Source organism: Mesoplodon mirus (genome assembly GCF_964341445.2).
Source record: "Mesoplodon mirus genome assembly, chromosome: 3".
Classification (NCBI taxonomy): domain Eukaryota; kingdom Metazoa; phylum Chordata; class Mammalia; order Artiodactyla; family Ziphiidae; genus Mesoplodon; species Mesoplodon mirus.
Genome location: NC_138978.1, coordinates 122,562,173 through 122,568,332, shown reverse-complemented (window position 1 = coordinate 122,568,332; position 6,160 = coordinate 122,562,173).

Genomic DNA, 6,160 nt, shown 5'->3' with positions numbered 1-6,160 from the left:
TATCGTGTATACATGGGAAGAACCCAGGAGAACTGACTCCAGATATTTCAACCTTGTCTTCCTTCACTGCCCACAAATTTCCAGTGCTGAGTACTGGGGGATACATTCATGCTTCAGTGTGACCTTTGCCCCTCCGTCTTTGTGTCCTAAAGTCAGGAGAGCTGGCTCTTGGTGGCATTTTCTTGGAAGCCATTTCTACACCAGGGTGACTTGCAATACCTTCCCATACCTGGAAGTGACTGTGAACCTGTATATCTATTACACTAAACCAGAACTAAACAAATCCTTAACTCAAGTTCATCTTGGCTGGATCCCAAAATCTTTCTGCAGCTACTCTCATGCTGCCAGTTAAAAAGGAAGCATGACAGAGGGAAGTCTGATGGGGAAAAGACAGTGGTCTTATCCAAACGTGGCTAAAATATCTTACTTTTGCAAATTTTATAAAAATATATGACCTCTTCCAGGATCTTGGAGGGGCCCATGCAAAAGAGGGGTCATGAAGTTTAACTTTCGTTAGCTTCACCATAACTCCAACTCTGCTAGGTGAGTTCATAATTTCTTATCAGCATAGCAAAGAAAGTGTTAGAAAATATAGACCATAAAATGGGGTCTGGTAGGATTTGAATACCACTGGTCTAGATTTTGAAGAAGACAAAAGGGCCAGAAGGTGAAATAGGGGACTTAAACATAGTTCCCAGTGAGCTTTTCCTTTCCTTCAAAACAAGCAAGATTATCATAGAAGTTCAAGAAAACATATGAACATTGAGTGTCTGACCAAAAATTAAAATGTATAGTCTAACATGATGTGAACATTGGACTAAATATTGGAAATAGGTGCAATGTCAGAAAATTTAGTACCTTCTAGTGACCATTCCTATAGGCCAGTGTTTCTCACAATCAGAGATTTGAAATTTTTTTAAACAAGAAAATATGTACATTTTTCATTAGTGACAATCTAATCAAATTAATATAACTATGTTATGGATCATCCACATGACCGTTTCATAACCAGAAATTGTTACTTGATTTCAGGACCTACGTTTACACTATTTTTTTTTTTTTACAATTTAAAACTACATCAAGTGACTCTCAAATTAAGTCGTGCTGTACCCATGAAAATGGGTTCAATTAGAGAAAAGTGGAGAGAAGAGTGAATCAACATAAGGCCCACAACAGAATAGGCTGCAGAACACAAAACAGTCCTCTTTATCACAGCTAATACCATAGTCATATCACAGAAATACACATGAAGAAAATCCTCTCTTCATAAGACACATGGGGCAACAGTTAATTAGAAGGAAAGTATAATGGTAAATATGAAATAAATAATTTTAATATTTCCAATTTCTAACTTGGATTTATACCAATTTACTATATATTTTCAGTAATGTCAGAGTGCTAATCTTATATTTAAGAGAAAAAGAGAACTACATAGAATTATCAAAGCCCACCTCATTAAAGTCAGCATTTGAACATAGATTGCTGGTAGAGTTTTGGTTAATTATATGCCCTGATTTCTCAGAGTGAACAAACTTAAGTCTTGAAGGCTATTAATATCATTTGTACAATATACTTTTCCAAACAGGCAATCCCTGAACTTGAATTATTATGGCCAAATATAGGAATGACTTAAATATAGATACAGAGCTGATAGTTGATCATTCAACCATTAAACCCAACACAAAACAATTTTGTTTTAGCACAAGAACATTAGTCGTCATATACATTCATTTCTTTATTTGTTCAACAAATATTTATGGTTAAGCATTCTGTTATTTGCTAATAATACAAAAGAGAATTAGATAGACAAGCTCTTTTCCCTTATGGAGTAAAGTTTCTGTTGGAGAAGATAGACAATAAACAAGTAAACAAATAAAGTTTACAAAAAGTAAATAATGTTGCTATACAGAATCACAAGAGTAACATTTTAGATAGGATGGTTAAGGAAGGCCTTTCAACAAAAGTGACTTAAAGCATGAGATAGAAGAGACCAAGAAAAGGCTGGAGTAAGACTATTTCAAGCAGTGGGAAATTCAAAGTCCCCATAACAAGAAAGACTTTAGAGGACACTAGGAATTAAGAGAAGAAAAGTAGAACTGAAGCACAGTAGAGAACAAAGGGAGACTATGGCATAAAATGAGATTAGCTATGTATATAGGGGCCAGTTGGCGAGGGCCTAGTAAAACAAGGTAAAGTGTCAGGATTTTACTTGAAGGGTAATGAAAAGCCTCCAAACTGTTTTAAGCAAGGGAACACACAGACACATACATGTATACATACACACATACACACATACACAAATGCTTATGCATTTCCTTGCTTTAAATGGTTTGATGGGTTTTCATGTATATGTATATATACACACATACATACATATTCACACTGTAGCTACATGTGATAAATATTTTTTGAGTGGCTATTGGGAGATGGTTAGGAGACAGTAAAATGCAATGATAGATTGGCCTAGAGAAGGAGCAGTGGAAATAAAGACAAGTTGATAGGTTTGAGATGTATATTGGAGATAGTATTATCAGGACTTGCTGATAGATTAGAGGGTGAGGAAAACATGAAATATGATTCCTAAGTTTCTGGCTCTAATCACTGGGTAGGTGGTGATACCATTTATTACATGGGAAGGTCTGAGGAAGTTCCAGATTTAGGAAGGAAAATCAAGTCTTTAGTTTGGAGATGTTGTAGTTTGAAGTGTCTTTGTGATATCTAAGTGTTTATGCTAAATGGGCAGATACAAGAGTTGGGAGACCAGAAGAAATGTCTGGACTAGAAACATAAATTTGTAAGTCATTGGCATATGTTTAAAGCCACTAGAATAAGATGAGGTCAGCTAAAGAGAGAGGAAGAGCAGCTAGAAAACAGAGAAGGTCTCATGACAGAGCCATAAGGAATTCCAATATTTAGAGGATGGGTAGAAGGGGAAGATCTAGAAAAGAGACTAGAGGAAACAGCCAGTAATGTAGGAGGAATCTCAGGGAGTTGTGTCACTGAAGCTGAAAAGATAGTATGATTCTAGTGGAAATGGTTGATTATATTGAATCTTATTGAGAGGTGAAGTAAGATAAGAGAATAAAATTATTCTTTGGACTTAGCAATACGGAAATGTTGGGGACCTTAGCAATGGCAGTTTCAGTGGATTAGTATGTGTGGAAGTCAGCTTGAAGTAGGTAGAAAAGTAAATAGGAAGTGAGAAAGTAGAGGTAGCATGTGTAGACAGTTTTCTGAGTTTTGAGGTGGGATGGTAATATAGGAAGATGTGGGTCAAGAGAGGGTTTATATTTTATGCTAGATCATATTTGTTAGCAGATAGGAATAATGTAGTAAGCAGAGACAGAGAATGAGGGAAGACAAGGTTAAATATTTAAAAGAGTTAAGTCCTTGAATAGGCAAAAAGGGAGAAATTATTTTCACTCATTCAACTCAACAGTTCTTGAACATGACACAGGTGTTTTTGCTATAACATCAGATGCGTTGATTTTAAAAAGTCCTTGCATTCTGAAAAAAACATACTAAAAATAACAAGTCTTTTGGGGAAAAAAACATTGTGTTAGATCATGCAAAACTATAACCAGAGCACTAACAAAAACATTAGCATTTCTACTAAATAAATTAAATGGTTAAAAAGATAATGTTATACTCATGTAAGGTGTTACTAATAGGGGAAACTGGGTGTGTGGTGTATGGGAACTCTCTGTACTATGTTGTCAATTTTTCCATAAATCTAACACTGTTACAAAAAATAAAGTCTATTAAAAAAAGATATGTTAAATTTCTAATTAAGTGAATAAAATCAATAATAGACATAGGGTTTAATCTTCTTCAGAGATAAAGGTAGGTTGATAGAAGAAGGTCACAAGGAGAAAATGCACACAAGCCAGAGAAAACCATTTAAAAACACTCTCAAGACAGACATTGGGTAAAACTAAGCCAAGAAGAAAAGCTTAAAGTGAATGTTTATTGTGTAGGTTACCCTATTCCTTGCTGAGTTCCATTGTGCTAGTAAGATCAGTGTTCAGCTACTATTCCTTCATAATAAAAGAACATTAACATGCTCAGAAAAATCTTATATGAACTCACTTCCACATTATATTAACATATATTGGTTTACCAATAGTATGTGGAATATTTGCATTTCAGAATCATCCATTGTATCACAGACACTGTAGTGTGTTTCTTGACTTGTTCAGCAGCTGCTACATGCATAGCAATATACTGAGTACTGTGTAGGGTACAAAGATGCATAAAAGGGAGGTCCTCTAACCACATTTGACTTTATCAAAATCTTGATTTCCATAGGCAGAAATAATAAAGGAAAAATTGTAATGTACTTCTTTCAAAACAGTTGAAAGAAGAATTGTACTTCTTTCAAAGCAGTTGTGTCGGGACTTCCCTGGTTTTCCAGTAAAAATAATAGATGTGTAGCAGCAACAATATTAATTGTTAGCACTTACTCTATATCAGAGTGCTTTATGCCATTTAATACTCGCAAGTATTTAATACCTATGAAGTAGGTACCCTTAGCATTCTTGTTTTCCATGAAGTAGAGAGATCATACAACTAGTGAATGACAGAGCCAGGATTTGAAGCTCAGAGGTTTGAATAGCTAGGTTCTTAAAAATGGGAAAGGAAGACGTTCAGTGGGGGGGCCCCAACACCTTTCCCACAACATTTGGGATTATTGAATCATTCCCTCCACCTCCAATAACTTGAGAGCTCATGGCCATCTTTTGCCTTAAGGTTTATGAAGCTTTATTCTGGAAGAGTATCTAATGCTGCTAGAGCTTACAAAAAAAGTCCAGAAAAAAGTGATGGACTTGAGGGGTGGCGTGCTAGGAGTTACCTTGTATTTTGTCAGCATTCTGTGTGGCAAAGCTAAGCAAATGTCCCATGGGTTAGGTGAACAAAACAGAAAGTGGTAGGGGCATGCCATCTTGCCTATCTTCCCCCAAAGAGTCACTCTTTGGGTAATGGGCACTCCGATAAGAACAGACTGTGGAGTGGGCTACCTGCAATCAGAGCTGAAGTAAATGAGCCTTAGATGGATAGGCTGGAACTGTGCAAAAAATGGAACATAGGTTCCTCTGAAAAGCCTAGAGGTACTCCTACAAAAGCACCTACTTTTGGATAACTGACAAATGAGAAAGAACATTCAACAATGTTAAAGAAATCTTGGCAACTAATGAAAAGGGTAAATTACCACAACTGTACCTCCACTTATAAGGTGATATTCATTTCAGGAATAGCAGTGACAACAAAACAAGGAGTTGACAGCTAATACACTGTGGATATTGCTTTTTATTCTCCATTCTCTCTTCTCACCTCCCAGGAAGGAAGTGGCTTATGTTGGGAAGAGAAAGTGGTATGTGGTGACTACACTTCACCTCCCAACACATATCAAGCCACTGGAGCCATAAGCCTACTCTATGCTTGGGGGAAGGTGGAAGGATAGTGGGTGATGGAGACTGGAGAGAATTTCAAATAAAATATAAATTTTGGGGGCTTCCCTGGTGGCGCAGTGGTTGAGAGTCCACCTGCTGATGCAGGGGACACGGGTTCGTGCCCTGGTCCGGGAGGATCCCACATGCCATGGAGCGGCTGGGCCCGTGAACCATGGCTGCTGAGCCTGCACGTCTGGAGTCTGTGCTCCACAATGGGAGAGGCCACAACAGTGAGAGGCCGGCGTACCGCAAAAAAAAAAAAAAAAAAAAAAAAAAAAAAGAAATATATAAATATAAATATAAATATATATATATATATATATATATATATATATATATATATATATAAAATTTTGGAAATAACAGGATTGTGTTTAATAACTCTAATGAAACAGAGCCACACAGGAGAGCACAGCAACAGGGGTGCAGAGGGCAAAGCGGAGCAAATCCTGCACAAAGGATAGGTGCTGACCAGCACTCATCTGTCTGAGAGGCTTGTCTACTCAACCGCCCAGGCGGGTCGGGGTTGGGAGCTGAGGCTCAGGCTTCGGAGATCAGACCCCAGGGAAAGGACTGGTGTTGGCTGTGTGAAGACAGCCTGAAGGGGGCAAGTATGCCACAGCTAGCCAGGACGGAGTCCAGGAAAAATATGGACCTGCCAGAGAGGTAAGAGACCTTTGTTTCAAGGTGTGCAAGGGGAGGGGATTTCT